This window comes from Salmo salar, chromosome ssa28 (genome assembly GCF_905237065.1).
Source record: "Salmo salar chromosome ssa28, Ssal_v3.1, whole genome shotgun sequence".
In the NCBI taxonomy this organism is placed as follows: Eukaryota; Metazoa; Chordata; class Actinopteri; order Salmoniformes; family Salmonidae; genus Salmo; species Salmo salar.
Genome location: NC_059469.1, coordinates 32487143 through 32506636, shown reverse-complemented (window position 1 = coordinate 32506636; position 19494 = coordinate 32487143). Strand labels below are relative to the sequence as shown.

At 43.5% G+C, this 19494-nt stretch overlaps 1 pseudogene; it reads right to left on the bottom strand.

The window, feature by feature from the left end:
- Window positions 1–2022: 2022 nt before the first annotated feature.
- Window positions 2023–18360, bottom strand: LOC106589893 (BTB/POZ domain-containing protein 17-like; annotated as a pseudogene).
- Between the last annotated feature and the right edge of the window lie 1134 nt (window positions 18361–19494).

Here is a 19494-nt window from a genome sequence, read left to right as displayed (position 1 = left end):
TGGTTGCAGACATGATGGGGTTGGTTGGTTGCTGACATGATAGGGTTGGTTGGTTGGTTACAGATATGATGGGGTTGGTTGGTTGCAGACATTATGGGGTTGGTTGGTTGGTTGCAGACATGATGGGGTTGGTTGGTTGGTTGCAGACATGATGGGGTTGGTTGGTTGCAGACATGATTTGGTTGGTTGGCTGGTTGGTTGCAGCCATGACTGGGTGGGTTGGTTGGTTGGTTGGTTGCAGACATGATGGGGTTGGTTGGTTGGTTGCAGACATTATGGGGTTGGTTGGTTGGTTGCAGACATGATGGGGTTGGCTGGTTGCAGACATGATGGGGTTGGTTGGTTGCAGACATGATGGGGTTGGTTGGTTGGTTGCAGACATGATAGGGTTGATTGGTTGCTGACATTATGGGGTTGGTTGTTTGGTTGGTTGGTTGCAGACATGATGGTGTTGGTTGGTTGCAGACATGATGGGGTTGGTTGGTTGGTTGGTTGCAGACATGATGGGGTTGGTTGGTTGGTTGCTGACATTATGGGGTTGGTTGGTTGGTTGGTTGCAGACATGATGGGGTTGGTTGGTTGGTTGCAGACATGATGGGGTTGGTTGGTTGGTTGCTGACATTACGGGTTGGTTGGTTGGTTGGTTGGTTGCAGACATGATGGGGTTGGTTGGTTGGTTGCAGACATGATGGGGTTGGTTGGTTGCTGACATGATAGGGTTGGTTGGTTACAGATATGATTTGGTTGGTTGCAGACATTATGGGGTTGGTTGGTTGGTTGCAGACATGATGGGGTTGGTTGGTTGGTTGCAGACATGATGGGGTTGGTTGGTTGCAGACATGATGGGGTTGGTTGGTTGCAGACATGATTTCGTTGGTTGGTTGGTTGGTTGCAGACATGATAGGGTTGGTTGGTTGCAGACATGATGGGGTTGGTTGGTTGTAGACATGATAGGGTTGGTTGGTTACAGACATGATGGGGTTGGTTGGTTGCAGACATGATGGGGTTGGTTGCAGACATGATGGGGTTGGTTGGTTGCAGACATTATGGGGTGGGTTGGTTGGTTGGTTGGTTGGTTGGTTGGTTGGTTGGTTGGTTGCAGTCATGATGGGGTTGGTTGGTTGCAGACATGATGGGGTTGGTTGGTTGGTTGGTTGGTTGGTTGGTTGCAGACATGATAGGGTTGGTTGGTTGCTGACATGATGGGGTTGGTTGGTTGGTTGGTTGCAGACATGATAGGGTTGGTTGGTTACAGATATGATGGGGTTGGTTGGTTGCAGACATTATGGGGTCGGTTGGTTGCAGACATGATGGGGTTGGTTGGTTGGTTGCTGACATGATTTGGTTGGTTGGTTGGTTGGTTGGTTGCAGACATTATGTGGTTGGTTGGTTGGTTGGTTGGTTGCAGACATGATGGGGTTGGTTAGTTGCAGACATGATGGGGTTGGTTGGTTGCAGACATGATAGGGTTGGTTGGTTGCAGACATGATAGGGTTGGTTGGTGTGTTGGTTGGTTACAGACATGATGGGGTTGGTTGGTTGCAGACATGATGGGGTTGGTTAGTTGGTTACAGACATGATGGGGTTGGTTGGGTGGCTGGCTAGCTGGCTGGCTCGTTGGTTGGTTGGTTGGCTGGCTGGCTCGTTGGTTGGTTGGTTGGCTGGTAGGTCGGCTGGTTGGTTGCAGACATGATTAGGTTGGTTGGCTAGGTGGCTGGCTGGCTGGCTAGTTGGCTGGTTGGTTGAATGCAGACATGATGGGGTTGGCTGGTTGCAGACATGATGGGGTTGGTTGGCTAGTTGGTTCTCCCTTGACTTTGTGTATTATGTGATATGAGTGTGATGTTTAAAGAGGACAGTGCTTGGCTTACATTGTGTCACTGCATGTACGAAAATGGAGGAGGCTAATTTCTCCCGAAGTGTGCACTCATGCACTCCTCCACATGAATGAAGGGAAGTGAACAAGTGCACACTTAGGGCAGAATGATACAGAATTGGGATGTATAGAAAGAGTGAAGGGGGTCATTTCTTGCTAGAGATGAGGGTCTGGTAGAGCGGCTTGACCACGATGTGTAGATGGAGGGAACCATCAACCAGGTACTCAGACATCTTGCAGTGCAGATTGGCTTCCACCAGGAAGTCCCCAGTTTCCTCTGTGCTCTGGTGGAAGTTATAAACATGTCTCACCACCATGTTCCCCTGCTGCCTTTTCATCACCACCACCATCTTCTGGAAACTCACCCCGGCGAAGTCTGCACTCGATGTAGCGGGGGTAATAATGATGTGCGGCCGCCCTCCGTCGACTTGTGTCAGCTGCATGTAGCTCTGTTCAGAGTGTATGGTCCTCATACTGGGGGTAACCAACGGGGCGAGAACAGGGCATTCCAGGTTACCCTCTTGTTGACATCATGGCTGCTGGGACCCAGCATGCATCTGGAAGCTGGTGGGGTTGTTGATGACCCAAGGACTCCCCCAGGCTGTGGAGAGGTAGTTCCTGGGCATGAAGAGACTACAGTTCACGTCAAAGTACTTTGCCATGTGGAGGGGGGAGGCAGAGTGGAACTGGTGGGATGGTAGAGGAGGCCACGGACCGACTCCTGGTAGCGGGCCAGGAGAGGAGACAGGGTCTGCAGCCGGAAGAGCTCCCACGGGAGCATCATGCCGTAACGGACGGCTCTGAGAGCATTCTCCGCTGTTAGAGAATCCGGCTCGTTCTGGTTGATCCAGGCCTCCAGCGCCGTGAACAGCTCCATCTCACTCTGAAATTCAAAGTCACATTTTAGAACTTTATTGTTCCTTCAGATCAGGGAAATTCATTTTGCAGCCAGGAGTACATAAATCAAATCAAATCAAATGTTATTAGTCACATGCGCCGAATACAACAGGTGTAGATCTTACAGTGAAATGCTTACTTACAAGCCCTTAAACCAACAATACAGTTTTAACAAAAGAATAAGAATAAGAAATAAAAGTAACTAAATAAATGCAGTATACACATTGCAAAGACACACATACAAGTTCAAAATTGTTCAATAGTTCTGTACATGATCATAAGATGGAGTAATACACAGGAGTTAGCCTGCTCCCATATCTGTTTGTGCTGTATTGCCATAAAACAGAGCTGGGATGAGGCAGACAATTATGTGACAATTATTGACAAGGAGTCGGCCAGACAGTGCAAACAGATCTGCAATCAGGCTACCAAGGAGTAGGCCTACTGTACCTGCGAGATGAGTTCTAAACGCTGCAGCAGGCTCATCAGCAGGTCGATGCTGACGGTGGTCCACTCCTCACTCTGCAGTACGGAGGACAGGTTCCAGGACAGATACTGCAGACAGGTGTCCCTCAGGGCCACTTCTCCAGTCTGAAGGGCATACCTGCAATGTTGTCAACGTTATTATTGTCCAGTCCATGTTTTACTAGTTTAACTAATTGTTAAAGGTCCAATGCAGTGTTTTTATCTCAATATCAAATCATTACTGGGTAACAATTAATTATATTACTGTGATTGTTTTCAATTAAAATGGTAAAAAAAAAATATATATCTTCTTAGCGAAAAGCAGTTTCTCAAGGAAGAATTTTGCAAAGACTGTCTGAGTGTGGTCTCAATGGGGAGGGGAAAACTGAAAACTAGCTGTTATTGGCAGAGCGGTTTGGAACTCTTTCTTATTGGTCAAATTACTAATTTACCGCCTGGTGATGACCCACTAAAACAGGGGGACATTTCAGGCAGTCTTTTCAAATAGCTCTTACACTAAAAGGTCATATCATAATTTTCACAATTTCACAGTATTATTCCAAAATGGTTTTGGACTGCATTGGGCCTTTAATGAATGCGATATTTATTGTAAAGACTAATGTATGGACTTCATAATGTATAGACTTCAGCTGGAAACGTTATTCCAAGTAGTTAAAAAAATAAATATTTACAGAGTTCACCAAACTATATCAGACGACACCCCGACCTCCATTCATATAACCACAACATATACATTATATTACAACATAAAGAGGGAGGTTACCTTTTCCCAAGGGAGACGTCCTCTGACCTCAATGGGACTTCATGGTTAAATAAACGTGAGATAAAAATAAATAAACAGTACAGTACCATTCCACCGCGTGTCCAGAGGAGCTGGCCAGGTTCTGAGTCGTACTGGGTGACCCCCTGCTGAAGGCCCTGGACTCGGTATTTAGTGGCCAGCTTGTGTAGAGGGAGACAGAGAGATGAGAAGGGGACAGATAGAGAGAGAGAGACAGAGAGAGACAGAGAGAGATGAGAATGGGGTCGATCAAGGGAAAGAGGTCATGTATGTAAAGTAATGACGTCCTCTCTAAACCCACACCTGCACACACAGTAAGCCTTTGATCATCCAAATGCATGTTATGTTATACCCAAGGAAATTATGTTGTACTTGATCCAAATACATCCAACCTCCACAGAATAGTCTGAGTTGCTATTATTATTATTAAAAGTCTGACTTTATCGTGGGTATCTCCAGCCAAGACAGAAACTCAAACCCCAACCAAAATGGCAACAGAGCAAAGCTATTTATGGTAGTAGGCTGTACCTGGCATACAGAAGCCTAGAGAGTATTTTCTCCTGTCTAGTGGTGTCTATTGTTAGCCAGCCAGAATAAGCTTCCTTCCCCTTAATCAGTCACCGATTTAGACCTGGGACACCAGGTGGGTGTAATTAATGATCAGGTAGAACAGAAAAGCAGCAGGCTCTGGACCTCGTAGGATCAGAGGTTAATAGCCCTGGCCTAAACACCCTGTAGCAGCTTTTCCCAAACTCTGTCCTCGGGACCACCAAGGGGTGCACAATTTGTTTTTGAGCCCTGTCACTACACAGATTTTTAAAATAATCAAAGCTTGATGATTAGTTGATTATTTCAATCAGCTGTGTAGTGCTAGGGCAAATAAACAAGATGTGCACCGCTTGGGGTCCCGAGGACAGAGTTTGGGAAACCCTGCCGTGTAGAATACCCTATATCAGTGATTTCCAAACCTTTTATAGTCCTGTACTCCTTCAAACATTTAACCTCCAGCTGTGTATCCCCTCTAGCGCCGGGGTCAGCGCACTCTCAAATGTTGTTATTTACCTTCATTGTAAGCCTGTCACACACACACAATACATTTATTAAACATAAGAATGAGTGTGAGTTTTTGTCATAACCCGGATCGTGGGAAGTGAGAGCTCAAAGAGCTCTTATAGGACCAGGGCACAAATAATAATAATCAATAATTTTGCTCTTTATTTAGCCATCTTGATCATCGAAAATTGTGAATAACTCACCACAGGTTAATGAGAAGGGTGTGCTTGAAAGGATGCACATAACTCTGCAATGTTGGGTTGTATTGGAGAGAGTCTCCGTCTTAAATTATTTTCCACACAGTCTGTGCCTGTATTTTGTTTTCATGCTAGTGTGGGCCGAGAATCCACTCTCACATAGGTACGTGGTTGCAAAGGGCATCAGTGTCTTAACAGCACGATTTGCCAATGGTAGGATACTCTGAGCGCAGCCCAATCCAGAAATCTGGCAGTGGCTTCTGATTAAATTCAATTTTCACAGAACCACTTGTTGCAATTTCAATGAGACTCTCTTGTTCAGATATAGGTAAGTGGACTGGAGGCAGGGCATGAAAGGGTTAATGAATCCAGTTGTTTGTGTCATTCGTTTCAGGAAAGTACCTGTGTAATTGCACACCTACTCACTCAGGTGCTTCGCTATATCACATTTGACATTGTCTGTAAGCTTGAGTTAGTTTGCACACAAAAAAAATCATACAATGATGGAAAGACCTGTGTGTTGTCCTTGTTAATGCAGACAGAGAAGAGCTCCAACTTCCTAATCATAGCCTCAGTTTTGTCCCGCACATTGAATATAGTTAGAGACTCCCTGTAAACTCCCGTGGCTTGTTTTTCAAACTGTCATGTTTTGTTTCTAAATGTCTGCACAAGAGTGAAGGTTTCATCGAGTTGTGAGATGGTACTTTTGCACATTCAACACACTGTGGCTGAGGAAAGGCACTAAGCCCAATATAAGTGAACTCCAAATCAATGTAGTTCTCATCATATTTGCGCCTCTTCAATGGTCCAACGTCCCTGTCTGTTGTTCACGGGTAAGGGGGCAGTAGCGCTTTGGCTGCATCAGATTCACAACTGTCACTATCAGATTCACAACGGTCAGTGTCCATGCTAGCTGGGCTAACATCAAATGTAGAATTAATGATGCTAGCATTGGATGTGCTCGTGGAAGCAGAACAACTTGTGTTGTCGACAGGTGCAGGTGTAGTACTGCTAGTAGTAGCAGTACTACCAGTAGAGCTGGTATGTGTCTCTATGGATGCGGGTCTTTCTTTTTTTAACCATTTATCAATTTTCGAGCAAATGGAATGAGCAGCAGCGATGTTTGGCTACATACGGACTGTTAGTGGAATTCCCGCGAAAGCGTTAATGTGATTGGATGTTAATTATTTGACTAGGCTACCTGTATTTGACATTGTGTTGTTATTTCGCTGAACACTAGATGGTTTAATTGTATTTTTGGCGTGAAACGAGGCTACTCAGGTGAGAAAAAAACCTCACCCAGATGTATAGCCCCGTTGGAAAATATAAATGGACTGTTTGAAATTGTGAATATTTTTATTATTATTTAAATTTTCTTATGTAAATCACATTTTTATTTGGCGTACCCCCGACGGCATTGCGCGTACCCCAGTTTGGGAAAACCCGCCCTATACCCTATATAATACCCTTTACCCTATAGAATACCCTATACCCTATAGAATACCCTTTACCCTATTAAATACCCTTTACCCTATATAATACACTTTACCCTATAGAATACCCTATACCCTATATAATACACTTTACCCTATATAATACCCTTTACCCTATAGAATACCCTGTACCCAATATAATACCCTATACCCTATAGAATACCCTTTACCCTATAGAATACCCTATACCCTATAAAATACCCTATACCCTATATAAAACCATATACTCTATATAATTCCCTATACCCTATAGAATACCACATAGAATACCCTATAAAATACCCTATACCCTATATAATACCCCATATAATACCCTATATAACACCCAATAACTTATAGAATACCCTATATAACACCCTATATAATACCCACACCTTATAGAATACCCTATACCCCATATAATACCCTATAGAAAACCCTATAGAAAACCCCATATAATACCCTATACCCTATATAATACACTATACCCAATAAAATAACAAATACCCTATAGAATACCCTATACCCTGTAGAATACCCTATACCCTGTATAATACCATATACCCTATATAATACCCTATACACTATATAATACCCTATACCCTATATAATAACCTATACCTTATAGAATACCCTATACCTTATATAATAACCTATACCTTATATAATACCCTATATAATAACCTATACCTTATAGAATACCCTATACCCTATATAATATCCTATACACTATAGAATGCCCTATATCCTATAGAATACCCTATACCATATATAATACCCTAAACCCTATAGAATACCCTATACCCTATAGAATACCCTATACCCTATAGAATACCCTATACCCTATATAATACCCTATACCTTATAGAATACCCTATACCTTATAGAATACCCAATACCTTATAGAATCCCCTATACCCTATATAATACCCTATAGAATACCCTATACCCCATATAATACCCTATATAATACCCTATAGAATACCCTATAGAATACCCTATACCCCATATAATACCCTATATAATACCCTATGGAATACCCTATACCCCATATAATACCCTATAGAATACCCTATACCCTATAGAAAACCCCATATAATACCCTATACCCTATATAATACACTATACCCAATAAAATAACAAATACCCTATAGAATACCCTATACCCTGTAGAATACCCTATATAATATCCTATACACTATAGAATGCCCTATACCCTATAGAATACCCTATACCCTATATAATACCCTATACACTATATAATACCCTATACCTTATAGAATACCCTATACCTTATAGAATACCCAATACCCTATAGAATCCCCTATACCCTATATAATACCCTATATAATACCCTATAGAATACCCTATACCCCATATAATACCCTATAGAATACCCTATAGAATACCCTATACCCAATAGAAAACCCCATATAATACCCTATACCCTATATAATACACTATACCCAATAAAATAACAAATACCCTATAGAATACCCTATACCCAGTAGAATACCCTATACCCTGTATAATACCATATACCCTATATAATACCCTATACACTATATAATACCCTATACCCTATATAATAACCTATACCTTATAGAATACCCTATACCTTATATAATAACCTATACCTTATATAATACCCTATACCCTATATAATAACCTATACCTTATAGAATACCCTATACCCTATATAATATCCTATACCCTATAGAATGCCCTATATCCTATAGAATACCCTATACCATATATAATACCCTAAACCCTATAGAATACCCTATACCCTATAGAATACCCTATACCTTATAGAATACCCTATACCTTATAGAATACCCAATACCCTATAGAATACCCTGTACCCTATACCCTGTAGAATACCCTATACCATATATAATACCTTATACCTTATATAATACCCTAAACCCTATAGAATACCCTATACCTTATAGAATACCCTATACCCTATATAATACCATATACCCTATATAATACCCTTTATCCTATAGTATACGCTATATCCTATAGTATACCCTATACCCTCATAGATATCATCCTAACCAACTTGCCCTCTAAATACACCTCTGCTGTTTTCAACCAAGATCTCAGCGATCACTGCCTCATTGCCTGCATCCGTAATAGGTCAGCGGTCAAACGACCTCCACTCATCACTGTCAAACGCTCCCTGAAACACTTCAGCGAGCAGGCCTTTCTAATCGACGTGGCCCGGGTATCCTGGAAGGATATTGACCTCATCCCTTCAGTAGAGGATGCCTGGTTATTTTTTTAAATGCCTTCCTCACCGTCTTAAATAAGCATGCCCCATTCAAGAAATTTAGAACCAGGAACAGATATAGCCCTTGGTTCTCTCCAGACCTGACTGCCCTTAACCAACACAAAAACATCCTGTGGCGTTTTGCATTAGCATCGAACAGCCCCCGTGATATGCAACTTTTCAGGGAAGTTAGAAACCAATATACACAGGCAGTTAGAAAAGCCAAGGCTAGCATTTTCAAGCAGAAATTTGCTTCCTGCAACACAAACTCAAAAAACTTCTGGGACACTGTAAAGTCCTTGGAGAATAAGAGCACCTCCTCCCAGCTGCCCACTGAACTGAGGATAGGAAACTCTGTCACCACCGATAAATCCACTATAATTGAGAATTTCAATAAGCATTTTTCTACGGCTGGACATGCTTTCCACCTGGCTACCCCTACCCCGGTCAACAGCACTGCACCCCCCACTGCAACTCACCCAAGCCTTCCCCATTTCTATTCTCCCAAATCCAGTCAGCTGATGTTCTGAAAGAGCTGCAAAATCTGGACCCTTACAAATCAGCCAGGCTAGACAATCTGAACCCTTTCTTTCTAAAATTATCTGTCGAAATTGTTGCAACCCCTATTACTAGCCTGTTCAACCTCTCTTTCGTGTCGTCTGAGATTCCCAAAGATTGGAAAGCAGCTGCGGTCATCCCCCTTTTCAAAGGGGGGGACACTCTTGACCCAAACTGCTACAGACCTATATCTATCCTACCCTGTCTCTCTAAAGTCTTCGAAAGCAAAGTCAACAAACAGATTACCGACCATTTAGAATCCCACCGCACCTTCTCCGCTATGCAATCTGGTTTCAGAGCTGGTCATGGGTGCACCTCAGCCACGCTCAAGGTCCTAAACGATATCTTAACCACCATCGATAAGAAGAAATACTGTGCAGTCGTATTCATTGACCTGGCCAAGGCTTTCGACTCTGTCAATCACCACATCCTCATCGGCAGACTCAACAGCCTTGGTTTCTCAAATGATTGCCTCGCCTGGTTCACCAACTACTTCTCTGATAGAGTTCAGTGTGTCAAATCGGAGGGCCTGTTGTCCGGACCTCTGGCAGTCTCTATGGGGGTGCCACAGGGTTCAATTCTTGGGCTGACTCTCTTCTCTGTATACATCAATGATGTCGCTCTTGCTGCTGGTGAGTCTCTGATCCACCTCTACGCAGACGACACCATTCTGTATACTTCTGGCCCTTCTTTGGACACTGTGTTGACAACCCTCCAGACGAGCTTCAATGCCATACAACTCTCCTTCCATGGCCTCCAACTGCTCTTAAATACAAGTAAAACTAAATGCATGCTCTTCAACCGATCGCTGCCTGCACCTGCCCGCCCGTCAAGCATCACTACTCTGGACGGTTCTGACTTAGAATATGTAGACAACTACAAATACCTAGGTGTCTGGTTAGACTGTAAACTCTCCTTCCAGACTCACATCAAACATCTCCAATCCAAAGTTAAATCTAGAATTGGCTTCCTATTTTGCAACAAAGCATCCTTCACTCATGCTGCCAAACATAGCCTTGTAAAACTGACCATCCTACCGATCCTCGACTTTGGCGATGTCATTTACAAAATACCCTCCAATACCCTACTCAATAAATTGGATGCAGTCTATCACAGTGCCATACGTTTTGTCACCAAAGCCCTATATACTACCCACCACTGCGACGTGCTACACCAGGTATTTCTCTCTGGTCACCCCCAAAGCCAATTCCTCCTTTGGCCGCCTCTCCTTCCAGTTCTCTGCTGCCAATGACTGGAACGAACTACAAAAATCTCTGAAACTGGAAACTTGCAAGTAGAAATAGAAATGATGGGATGCAAAGGAACAAAATAAATACATAAATAAATAAATAAATATAGTAGGGGAAGAGGTAGTTGTTTGGGCTAAATTATAGATGGGCTATGTATAGGTGCAGTAATCTGTGAGCTGCTCTGACAGCTGGTGCTTAAAGCTAGTGAGGGAGATAAGTGTTTCCAGTTTCAGAGATTTTTGTAGTTCGTTCCAGTCATTGGCAGCAGAGAACTGGAAGGAGAGGCGGCCAAAGGAGGAATTGGCTTTGGGGGTGACCAGAGAGAAATACCTGGTGTAGCACGTGCTACAGGTGGGTGCTGCTATGGTGAGCAGCGAGCTGAGATAAGGGGGGACTTTACCTAGCAGGGTCTTGGAGATGACCTGGAGCCAGTGGGTTTAGCGACGGGTATGAAGCGAGGGCCAGCCAACAAGAGCGTACAGGTCGCAGTGGTGGGTAGTATATAGGGCTTTGGTGACAAAACGTATGGCACTGTGATAGACTGCATCCAATTTATTGAGTAGGGTATTGGAGGGTATTTTGTAAATGACATCGCCAAAGTCGAGGATCGGTAGGATGGTCAGTTTTACAAGGCTATGTTTGGCAGCATGAGTGAAGGATGCTTTGTTGCAAAATAGGAAGCCAATTCTAGATTTAACTTTGGATTGGAGATGTTTGATGTGAGTCTGGAAGGAGAGTTTACAGTCTAACCAGACACCTAGGTATTTTTAGTTGTCTACATATTCTAAGTCAGAACCGTCCAGAGTAGTGATGCTTGACGGGCGGGCAGGTGCAGGCAGCGATCGGTTGAAGAGCATGCATTTAGTTTTACTTGTATTTAAGAGCAGTTGGAGGCCATGGAAGGAGAGTTGTATGGCATTGAAGCTCGTCTGGAGGGTTGTCAACACAGTGTCCAAAGAAGGGCCAGAAGTATACAGAATGGTGTCGTCTGCGTAGAGGTGGATCAGAGACTCACCAGCAGCAAGAGCGACATCATTGATGTATACAGAGAAGAGAGTCAGCCCAAGAATTGAACCCTGTGGCACCCCCATAGAGACTGCCAGAGGTCCGGACAACAGGCCCTCCGATTTGACACACTGAACTCTATCAGAGAAGTAGTTGGTGAACCAGGCGAGGCAATCATTTGAGAAACCAAGGCTGTTGAGTCTGCCGATGAGGATGTGGTGATTGACAGAGTCGAAAGCCTTGGCCAGGTCAATGAATACGACTGCACAGTATTTCTTCTTATCGATGGTGGTTAAGATATCGTTTAGGACCTTGAGCGTGGCTGAGGTGCACCCATGACCAGCTCTGAAACCAGATTGCATAGCGGAGAAGGTGCGGTGGGATTCTAAATGGTCGGTAATCTGTTTGTTGACTTTGCTTTCGAAGACTTTAGAGAGACAGGGTAGGATAGATATAGGTCTGTAGCAGTTTGGGTCAAGAGTGTCCCCCCCTTTGAAAAGGGGGGATGACCGCAGCTGCTTTCCAATCTTTGGGAATCTCAGACGACACGAAAGAGAGGTTGAACAGGCTAGTAATAGGGGTTGCAACAATTTCGACAGATAATTTTAGAAAGAAAGGGTTCAGATTGTCTAGCCTGGCTGATTTGTAAGGGTCCAGATTTTGCAGCTCTTTCAGAACATCAGCTGACTGGATTTGGGAGAATAGAAATGGGGAAGGCTTGGGTGAGTTGCAGTGGGGGGTGCAGTGCTGTTGACCGGGGTAGGGGTAGCCAGGTGGAAAGCATGTCCAGCCGTAGAAAAATGCTTATTGAAATTCTCAATTATAGTGGATTTATCGGTGGTGACAGAGTTTCCTATCCTCAGTTCAGTGGGCAGCTGGGAGGAGGTGCTCTTATTCTCCAAGGACTTTACAGTGTCCCAGAAGTTTTTTGAGTTTGTGTTGCAGGAAGCAAATTTCTGCTTGAAAATGCTAGCCTTGGCTTTTCTAACTGCCTGTGTATATTGGTTTCTAACTTCCCTGAAAAGTTGCATATCACGGGGGCTGTTCGATGCTAATGCAAAACGCCACAGGATGTTTTTGTGTTGGTTAAGGGCAGTCAGGTCTGGAGAGAACCAAGGGCTATATCTGTTCCTGGTTCTAAATTTCTTGAATGGGGCATGCTTATTTAAGACGGTGAGGAAGGCATTTAAAAAAAATAACCAGGCATCCTCTACTGAAGGGATGAGGTCAATATCCTTCCAGGATACCCGGGCCACGTCGATTAGAAAGGCCTGCTCGCTGAAGTGTTTCAGGGAGCGTTTGACAGTGATGAGTGGAGGTCGTTTGACCGCTGACCTATTACGGATGCAGGCAATGAGGCAGTGATCGCTGAGATCTTGGTTGAAAACAGCAGAGGTGTATTTAGAGGGCAAGTTGGTTAGGATGATATCTATGAGGGTATAGGGTATACTATAGGATATAGCGTATACTATAGGATAAAGGGTATTATATAGGGTATATGGTATTATATAGGGTATAGGGTATTCTATAAGGTATAGGGTATTCTATAGGGTTTAGGGTATTATATAAGGTATAAGGTATTATATATGGTATAGGGTATTCTACAGGGTATAGGGTACAGGGTATTCTATAGGGTATTGGGTATTCTATAAGGTATAGGGTATTCTATAAGGTATAGGGTATTCTATAGGGTATAGGGTATTCTATAGGGTTTAGGGTATTATATATGGTATAGGGTATTCTATAGGATATAGGGCATTCTATAGGGTATAGGATATTATATAGGGTATAGGGTATTCTATAAGGTATAGGTTATTATATAGGGTATAGGGTATTATATAAGGTATAGGTTATTATATAAGGTATAGGGTATTCTATAAGGTATAGGTTATTATATAGGGTATAGGGTATTATATAGTGTATAGGGTATTATATAGGGTATATGGTATTATACAGGGTATAGGGTATTCTACTGGGTATAGGGTATTCTATAGGGTATTTGTTATTTTATTGGGTATAGTGTATTATATAGGGTATAGGGTATTATATGGGGTTTTCTATTGGGTATAGGGTATTCTATAGGGTATTATATAGGGTATTATATGGGGTATAGGGTATTCTATAGGGTATTATATAGGGTATTATATAGGGTATAGGGGATTCTATAGGGTATTGGGTATTCTATAAGGTATAGGGTATTCTATAAGGTATAGGGTATTATATAGTGTATAGGGTATTATATAGGGTATAGGGTATTCTATAGGGTATAGGGCATTCTATAGTGTATAGGATATTATATAGGGTATTCTACAGGGTATAGGGTATTCTATAGGGTATTTGTTATTTTATTGGGTATAGTGTATTATATAGGGTATAGGGTATTATATGGGGTTTTCTATAGGGTATAGGGTATTCTATAGGGTATTATATAGGGTATTATATGGGGTATAGGGTATTCCATAGGGTATTATATAGGGTATTATATGGGGTATAGGGTATTCTATAGGGTATTATATAGGGTATTATATGGGGTATAGGGTATTCTATAGGGTATTATATAGGGTATTATATAGGGTATAGGGGATTCTATAAGGTATTGGGTATTCTATAAGGTATAGGGTATTCTATAAGGTATAGGGTATTATATAGGGTATAGGGTATTCTATAGGGTATAGGGTATTCTATAGGGTTTAGGGTATTATATATGGTATAGGGTATTCTATAGGATAGAATGCCCTATACCCTATAGAATACCCTATACCCTATATAATACCCTATACACTATAATACCCTTTCTTCCACTGCAAATCTACCAAATCTACCATTCCAGTGTTTTACTTGCTATATTGTATTTACTTCGCCACCATAGCCTTTTTTTGCCTTTACCTCCCTTATCTCACCTCATTTACTCACATTGTATATAGACTTATTTTTCTACTGTATTATTGACTGTATGTTTGTTTTACTCCATGTGGTACTCTGTGTTGTTGTATGTGTCGAACTGCTTTGCTTTATCTTGGCCAGGTCGCAATTGTAAATGAGAACTTGTTCTCAACTTACCTACCTGGTTAAATAAAGGTGAGAAAAAAATATATATATATATATATATATATATATATATATATATATATATATAAAATACCTTATATTATACCCTATAGAATACCCTATACCTTATAGAATACCCTATACCCTATATAATACCCTATACCTTATAGAATACCCTATACCCTATAGGATGTACACAATATACCGCTGTCTAGTGTTGCAGTCATAGAGATATAATTCCTAGAACAAGTTTTTCCATTCAACTTAATGAGTGGAATTATACAGGAATTCTAATTCTATGGTTGCAGTAGCCAGCCAGAGTAAGCCTCAACAGTAGATTATGATCAATGTGGTTACACCTCCATAAACCAATTTAGGTTTTCATTACTTACTAATTAATATATTATGACACCCACCGACCGTGCTTCCTCCCACCAGCCTCCACTGGTATTCAGCATTTAGGTCTGGGATTTCCGAGACTAGCTGAATCACGAGGTTGCAGCTACCAAGTACACCCACTAGATGGCTATATAAAAATACACAGTAAAACTGTTTGAGCGTGTTACCCATATAGAGTACACAGTCTAAAGCAGTAGAATGACATCTAGAGTTAACCCCCCCCCCTCTCCTGACACTTTTTGCTTCCCTCCCCCTCCATGAACCCTAAACCATGTATTACTTGTCAGGAGGGGAATTCCTTATGATATCATTTCTTGTGACTTATTACTTTCTTCCTCGAAAGGTCGCTGGTTTGAATCCCCGAGCCGACAAGGTGAGAAATCTGTTCATGTGCCCTTGAGCAAGGCACTTAACCCTAATTTACTCCAGGGTCACCGTTGATAATGGCATACCGTGTCCCCACTCTCCAAGGGTGTCTCAGGGTGTTGGGATATGCAAAAAAACAAAAACATTTTCAATTCACACGTGTATTAATACACACTTGTACATGTGTGAAATAGGACAAATCTAAGCACCCACCAAACTATTATTATTGTTAATGAACCTGTTGAAGACGGCAGCACACTGTATGTGTCTCCCTTTTCACCTGATGAACTTATCAAAGACCTCAGCACACTCAGCGGTCTCTAGCAGAACCAGGGTGGTGCCGTAACGGCTGAGCAGCAGCTCCTCAAACACAGGGCTCTGCAGGGACAACACCAGGGAGTGGGCTTGGACAGCACCAGGTAGTGGGCTTGGACAGCACCAGGTAGTGGGCTTGGACAACACCAGGGAGTGGGCTTGGACAGCACCAGGGAGTGGGCTTGGACAGCACCAGGGAGTGGGCTTGGACAGCACCAGGAAGTGGGCTTGGACAGCACCAGGGAGTGGGCTTGGACAGCACCAGGGAGTGGGCTTGGACAGCACCAGGTAGTGGGCTTAGATAGCACCAGGGAGTGGGCTTGGACAGCACCAGGTAGAGGGCTTGGACAGCACCAGGTAGAGGGCTTGGACAGCACCAGGTAGTGGGCTTGGACAACACCAGGGAGTGGGCTTGGACAGCACCAGGTAGTGGGCTTGGACAGCACCAGGGAGTGGGCTTGGACAGCACCAGGGAGTGGGCTTGGACAACACCAGGTAGTGGGCTTGGACAGCACCAGGGAGTGGGCTTGGACAGCACCAGGTAGTGGGCTTGGACAGCACCAGGGAGTGGGCTTGGACAACACCAGGTAGTGGGCTTGGACAGCACCAGGGAGTGGGCTTTGACAGCACCAGGGAGTGGGCTTGGATCATCTTCATCACCTCCACCGTCTGGAGGAAGACTACTTTGTTTGTTTCAAATGTCACAGAGACGATTTGTCATTTTCACTTTATCCCCTCCCACAAACACACACAGGTTCGAGGACAAGGTCAGCCACCCACATCCCAGAAGAGTTTTCCCAGTCAGACCTCGGATTTCAACCGGCAACCCTTTGGTCTCTGCCCACCTCACTAACCCTCTAGGCAAGCTGCCTACCTGAACCCTGAGGGCCACATTGCTGCCGTTCCCCTGAGCCAGCAGGGCCTCCAGATGCTGCACCAGGGCCAGGGAGTGGCTTATGGTGTCACCGCCATAATTCTGGATCTCATCAGCCTTCATTATGCCTAGAAGAGGAAGAATACTTTATTGTACAGTTTTAGGGTTTAAAGGGCAATGAAAATGGTGTGTTTCCACATTTTATTGTTTAACTCTTTTTTTTGCTACAAAACCTACAAATGTGCCATTTTCACATACGCAGACACTGGTATGGTGCTGGAGATAATGAATACGAGGTTGAAAAGTGGTGCTATTACCCTTTAGCAAGGATACAATCGCAGGAGATGTCATGGGCCCCGTCACCGTGAACAGGGAAGGGAGAAGGAGGGGGAAGCGGTGGTCGTTAAATAAAGACAGGACAATCTATGGCCCCCTCAACCTTCACCATGGCTATTGGGAGGAGGGGGTAGAGTCCCAATCCATGGGATCAATCATTGTAGCTGTGCACACCGTGTAGGTGATTCACCATGTAGGTGATTGTAGGTCAGTTTTAATGAAACTTTGATTCACGTGCTGCTGCTTGGATAGATGCCCTGACCAGATTCAAATGGGACTCAGAAATGGTATATGATTTGAATTAAGGATCTATTTTAGTTGTATTAATTTGTCAGAGGGAGTTCCGCTTTTTCTAATAAGTCTGTTGGTCAAACTTCCTTTTCCGGAAGAAAAGGGAACAAGAAGAAAAAAACTGAATTATTGTGTCAGTGTTTAACCCTCCTCCAGTCGTGATTCACACAGCCACGAGGTTGACAGTGGAAACTACTATACGACTAGACTAATTGTCTTAAACATTGGTTTTAAAGTTGAATGTATCAGTTCCTAAATATATTTGTAAACTACCCTCATTTGCAGTATCAAAGTAAAGAATACCTCAAGTTCAAATGCAGGGGGAGACATTTTATTTTTCAAGCATTAGTCATACTACTGTATCAAATAAATGAAAAATGAGTCTCTCCCTGTATAAATTATCAAACAAATACAAACTACAAATCCAGCACTCCAACTGTTACATATTCTATACCGGTTTATACGCACCTAAAATGACCCTCTACAATACTGAAACACTGAAGTGTTTTGTTATCTCAATTCCCCTACCCCCTGGGCTTCTGTGTCATCTTACCCTGCAAAGTGAGTTGTCAATGGGAACAGACAGACAGTGGTGGTGTTGGGTGGCCTTACCTCCAGTGACGGGGCCGGTGTGGAGACAGAGAGACAACAACAGCATCCCCATGAGCTTGATCTGAACCAGGGGCCCTTTAAATCCTGGGAAGGGCCACAGACATATCTTCTCTTATTTTTCTCTTCCAGAAAGTACTTTTCTTCTCTCTTAATCCCTCTGTCTCTCACTCTCTCTCTCTCTCTCTCTCTGTCTCTCTCTCCCTATCAGTCGATTCTCTCCATCACTTTCGCCTCTCCCTCCATCTATTCTCTCTGTCTCTCTCTCTGTACTCCCCTTCTCTCTCTCTCTCTCTACCCCTCTCTGTCTCTTTCCGCCTCTCCCCCTCTCTCCCTCTCTGTATATTCTTTCCATCTCTCTCTCCCTCTGTCTATTCTCTCCCTCTCTCTCTCCCTCTCCATCCATTCTCTGTCTCTCTCCTCTCTATCCCTCCCTCTCTGTCTATTCTCTCCGTCTCTCTCTCTCTCCCTCCCGACTTTTTTCTTCATCTCTCTCTATTCTTTCCTTCTCTCTCTCCCTCTCCATCTATTCTTTCCTTCTCTCTCTCCCTCTCCATCTATTCTCTCCGTCTCTCACCACTCTCCATCTATTCTTTCCTTCTCTCTCTCCCTCTCTGTCTATTCTTTCCGTCTCTCACCTCCTCTCGCTGTCTATTCTCTCCGTCTCTCTCCCTCTCTCGCTCTCTTTCTGTCTAATCTCTCCGTCTCTCTCCCTTTCTCTCCCTCTCTGTCTATTCCCTCCGTCTCTCTCCCTCTCCGTCTCTCGCTCTCTCAATCTATTCTCTCCCCATCTCTCTCTCTCTCTCCCTCTCTGTCTATTCTCTCTGTCTATTCTCTCCCCGTCTCTCTCTCTCTCTTCGTCTATTCTCTCCATCTCTCTCCCTCTCGTCTATTCTCTCCGTCTATTCTCTCCATCTCTCTCCCTCTCCGTCTATTCTCTGTCTATTCTCTCCATCTCGCTCTCTGTCTATTTTCTTCGCCTATTCTCTCCCTCTCTCTGTCTATTCTCTCCGTCTCTCACCTCCTCTATCCGTCTATTCTCTCTCTCTCTCTCCATCTATTCTCTCCGTCTCTCTCTCTCTCTCTCTCCTCTTCTCTCTGTCTATTCTCTCCCTCTCTCTCCCTTTCTCTCCCTCTCTGTCTATTCCCTCCGTCTCTCTCCCTCTCCGTCTCTCGCTCTCTCAATCTATTCTCTCCCCATCTCTCTCTCTCTCTCCCTCTCTGTCTATTCTCTCTGTCTATTCTCTCCCCGTCTCTCTCTCTCTCTTCGTCTATTCTCTCCATCTCTCTCCCTCTCGTCTATTCTCTCCGTCTATTCTCTCCATCTCTCTCCCTCTCCGTCTATTCTCTGTCTATTCTCTCCATCTCGCTCTCTGTCTATTTTCTTCGCCTATTCTCTCCCT